Source organism: Mauremys mutica, chromosome 5 (genome assembly GCF_020497125.1).
Source record: "Mauremys mutica isolate MM-2020 ecotype Southern chromosome 5, ASM2049712v1, whole genome shotgun sequence".
In the NCBI taxonomy this organism is placed as follows: Eukaryota; Metazoa; Chordata; order Testudines; family Geoemydidae; genus Mauremys; species Mauremys mutica.
The window spans coordinates 55,465,372-55,470,539 of record NC_059076.1 but is presented as its reverse complement, the minus strand read 5'-3'; positions in this window follow the sequence as shown (position 1 = coordinate 55,470,539).

Genomic DNA, 5,168 nt, shown 5'->3' with positions numbered 1-5,168 from the left:
CGTGACCACCCCCCGATCCCCTGCCCCTAACTGCCCCCTGCAACCCCATCCAGCCCCCTTCTCCTTCCTGACTGCCCCTCGGGACCCGTTCCCAATCCAACTACCTCTTCTCCCTGACAGCCCCTGGAACCCCCGCCCCCATTCAACCCCTCATTCCCCGCCCTCTGACTGCCCCCACCCCTATCCACACCCCCGGCCCTGACCACCCCCCAAACTCCCCTGCCCTCTATCCAACCCCCCTCCCCCACTCCCTACCCCTTTACTGCGCTGCTTGGAGCACCGGTGGCTGGCGGCGTGGCTGCACCAGGCCAGCCACGCACCGCGCAGCACAGAGCACCGGGTCAGGCCAGATTCTGCAGCTGCGCTACCCCAGGAGCTTGCAGCCCCACCGCCCAGAGCATTGCGGTGGCGGTACAGTGAGCTGAGGCTGTGGGGGAGGGGTTAGGGGCTAGCCTTCCCGGCCAGGAGCTCAGGGGTTGGGCAGAACAGTCCCACGGGCCGTAGTTTGCCCACCTCTGGTATAGAGGGTCACAGTCTCCACTAGTGTAACATCTGCAGAGAATATGGCCCATACTGGTCTTGTTGATTTTGAGGCATAGTGAATGAGTTTAGTGATAGGTGACATAGTAAGATTCAAATAGCAACTGCAAAAGGGGTTATACTGAAAGACTGAAACAATGAATGTAAAAACATCAGTCACTATTGTTGAGACATTTAGAAAATGTCAACTTGTCTCGTTTATAGATCTGCTTCAGCAGATAGCAGGGGCCCCTGAACATTCATCTGGAAATTAACAAGTCATTCCTAATGTTGTAGAAGAGATTAATAAAACCACCATTTCAGTTTAGATAATCCCGGCCTTCTTGGGGGGTCCACAATCCTGATGACCTTTTTGTTTGGGGGTTTTAAGTAGTTCAGGCACAGTTAAAATGCATTTGCAATACGCTTCCTTTACATGGGTAGAGAATTTTTGTGTGTGAGACATACAAAAATTTTAGGGAAAATTAGAACTAAATTTCTACAACAGCAGTAGCATCTTTGATCTATTGCTTTAAGAGATGAAAGCTACCCATCCAGTTTTCTTGGATCTGAAAACTAGTATGAATGCAGGTTTCCAATTCAAATAGGGAAAGATATCTGACAGTTTAGGTACTAGATGTTTTTAGACAATGCATTGGATGGACCAAAGACACAGGAGAATGGTGTTGCTATTTTATGCTCTGTGAGGATCTTCAAAGTTTATGCTCTGTGGTGTACATACAGAGTTAGGGAATTTAAGTAAGGCCCTCTTTAATTTGGGGCTCTGTTTATTTAGCTCATACAATTGTTGATCACAAAGCCTTTTCAGGACCTTGGCATTTAGGCTTGCACAGAAGCTAATCTTCAGTGGGTGGGTCTATGCCATGGGTTCCATGGCACTCTCCCAGCAAAGATCAGAATGCAGGCTTTTCCAACACCCCCTCACTCTGGAGACTGTAGCCACATCGCTGTTTCTTCATCTATGGCAGGTGGTCTACATAGATGATATTTTGGTGACTCAGCTTGGGTATGCTGAGAGACCAAACTGATCCTCACACATAGCAGAGAGTTGTCAAAGGCTGATTGACAATACCACTTCAGCAGATGACCCTCAAAAGGAAATATGAACGTTAGAACTATTCCTGCCTCCACATAGATCAACATTTTAAGAGCATCACCGCAGATCAATATTTTAAGAGCATCACAATGTTGAGACGTAATTACTGCTTTATTAGAGGCATGTCTTCCTCTAAACTGTTGGAAGGGTATAGAAAATTAGGGTTGTGTTTCAATGGGAAACAAAAATGGTCTGAATGAACTCTGCTATGAATGAATAGCAAACGGATTTGACTTGCTCTAGGTAATTGTCCATAGGGAGGTTGCTTATGTTTCCATGTCATTTGGAAAATCTTGCATAAAGTATTCTGTCTACTACAGTCCTCTTGCTTCACTTTGATCCCTGCTTCTGCTGTTTCCCATGAATTTGTTCATGGAGGTGATCTGTTTTGTTTTTTAAGGCAAACATTAGACAAATGTTTTCTGCTAGTTACAGACTTGATTATTGTAGTGAAAAAATAGAGAATTAAGCCCTCAGATTGCCAAAATAATGGTCTTAATTGTTTGTTTGTTCTAAAGCCATTCATTTTGGTGTTGGGCAAGCAGATTATCAAGTACTGATTTGAGGATGTTGAAGTCTGAGGATATGCCATAATCATGATAAGCAAAAGCCTAATCTCTCTCTCCACCTTGTTAAACTACTTCTCCCTGCTCCATTAGAATCTGTTGATCCTTCTGCTGGTTCTTCCCCAGTTACACGTCTTATAACATCAGCATCTTTGTTTTGAGTCGGGTCTGATTCTTTTTCATTTCTCCTGTGGGCTCTCAGGGACTGGAAATTGCTGATGTGAATATCGATTTCTTTTAAAGGGACACCAATTTTGGCTTGAAATGCACTCTGATATATTCATTTGTTTCAATGGCCTTGTTGGCTCAGTAACCTTTGATTGTTCAGAATTATATGGGTAGCCTCCAGTTTAATTTATTAATCCATTCTAGACCTTGCAGATAAACTTTTGGAAGCCTTCAGGTAAAATATCTTTGTGAAATGAGTTGAGAGTAGTGGCACTTAAGAGACCTATACCAGACCATTTCTCTCTCTGGTTCTAGGCAAGTAGTCTTTATCCACAGGAGATTGGATACATTTACTGTGTTGCTAAATATGTAATTAAACCAAAATCTAAATAGAATTAGATTCACATGAGGGCAGCAAACTCTTGTGCTCTGAGCCTGGCAAAGACCTATTAAAAGAAATTGAAGGCAGATGAACTACAGATGGGGACACATGCTGAGCAGGGAATGCTGCTTGACTACGTGGTGTAGTATTCTTTATTCCTGGAGGATGGCCCAGCAGAATATGTAGTCCCCTTCTAGATGCTCATTGTGATTTGGAGGTGACTTAGATTTCAACCTCCTTGTTTGTATCAGGGTCTGCAAAACCTTCCCACAAATAAGACTCTGTAATAAGGCGATTGCCCCAGCGCCTTCTTATGAAGGAGCAGCACATAAAGCAGTTTGCAAATCAGTCCTCAGCCTAAATACTATGGTGATTTGTGCCCTAGATTGCCTTTGTCTTTCTGTCAGGTAATCTGGCTAGGACTAAGCACTGCCAAGACAGCAGCTTGTCATTGTAATCAGGAACCCAATAGTTTGTGGAGAGCTAGCATCAAGTCTCTTAAGAAACTAGAGAAATGGAGGAACTTGAGATTGCTGAAAGACCTAGTAATTGTAGAAGAGCCAAAGCAGCATAAAAAGAAGGGCTCTGAACTGTAATGTTAGCTGCTGGGTGTCTTTTGTGGACATCAGGAACAGGGAAGTGGGATTAAGCTGTTTTCTTAGTCATTCTCAACACACTGTGCCTTTTAAGGATTCTAAGGGGTTTCCAGGAGATTCTGATGCCATAATTTGGCCACCTTACATTCCTGTATCTGTTGAACCTCCCTCTAGTTTTGGCCATTTTAACTACAGATCTGAAGAGGGTGTCACACTGACCTTTGCTCAAGTTAAGAGGAATTAATCCACAAAACTCAACCTGACAAATCTGAGCTGGGATAATTTTGGAAAATCAAAATCGTGTTGGAGCTGGGTTTTGCTCGCCTTTAGTCAACCTGAGTGGAAAGTGGAATGGGTTAGAAAGACTTGACTACATGAATTCTCTACTTCATTCTGCCTTTCTGCAGTTCTGACATACTTTTAAGTGCTCATTGGTGAAACAGACAGTCAAAAGATCTGGGACCTTGCTTTGATGATGATCTCCACCTCTGTGATGATGTGTGGTGTGAGAGCCTAGACATTTATGGAGTGAATAGAGCTTTAAGCCTTAAAAGGCTAAAATTAAAGGGGAGACTATCGTTACACAATCCCAAACAAGGGATCAGAGCTGCAATAATGTTGCTGTGCTCAAGAGGAACAAGAGAACTCAGCAGGGCTGCGAGGGGGATCCACAACCACCACCATGTGCTCAAGGCACAAAACAGCCAGTGCACTTAGTTTTCTTCTAGCTACTGCTGGATCTCCATGTAGTGATAGATGTAGCCCATCTGCTTCCCTTTTCCATTGGCTTTGGACCCTATTGATTCATACTGTGTGGTCCCATTTACCCTGCTGCTGTTTGTGGATGTCACTTATATTGCAGTAGAACCTGAAGATGCCAATCAGATTGCAGCCCCATTGCACTAGTGGCTGTATTAAAACACAAGAAGGCATTGTCTCTGCCCCGAAGAGCTTTCAATTTTGAACACTTTTGCTTGACTTGACATCTCCTTGGAGAGGACACTGAAGGTCACATTGGTGGTGTTCAGAGGTATGGGATTCCCCAGATCAGATTCTCTGTGGCTTTTATTTCATCTCCACAACAGATGTATCCTCTGGAGGCCACCTCTGAATTTGGTCCAATGGTATCAAATAACTTTGTGTTTAAAAACAAAAATGAGCAAAGGAAAAAGCACTATTTCCCATATAACTAAAACATGGTCCTTTTAAAAACAAAACAAACAAAAAAAAAAAACCTGGGGCAATGTATGTAGTATCATAAGTAACATAATGTCCGAGTATTTGGATGGGAAACTTGAGACAGAGGACCAACTTCACCCATCTGATAAAAGCAGACACCATTCCACTGGAGTCAATGGATTTGCACCTACTTACGCCAGTGGAGAATCCGGGGATATCTCTATGGAACTAGCAGCCTTAAAACTATATTTTGGAAGTAGTGATTATAAATTGTATTCCAAATTACTTTAAAAAATTGGTGCATGATTTATGGTTGTATGCTTACCTGTCATAGATCAAAGGTTTTGAACACTGATTTCTAACTATCCAGTGAATCCTCCTTGTGTCTGTCTTCTCCCTCCAGTAAGCAGAAGCTGCCCTTCTCTAATTTTATTTTAAATACATTTGATTTTTAGACTTCATTTTTTTTCAAAGGAACTAGGTATATCAATTCAAAGCAATGAAATATTCAAGCCATAAAACCACAGGTGTGGGAAACCCTTTTCACAAGTTTTAACGTGTTTGTATGTGAATAGATGTTTGTATGAAATATTTTCATGGTAGAATGAATATATTTAAAAAAATATTCCCCTGTATTTGAA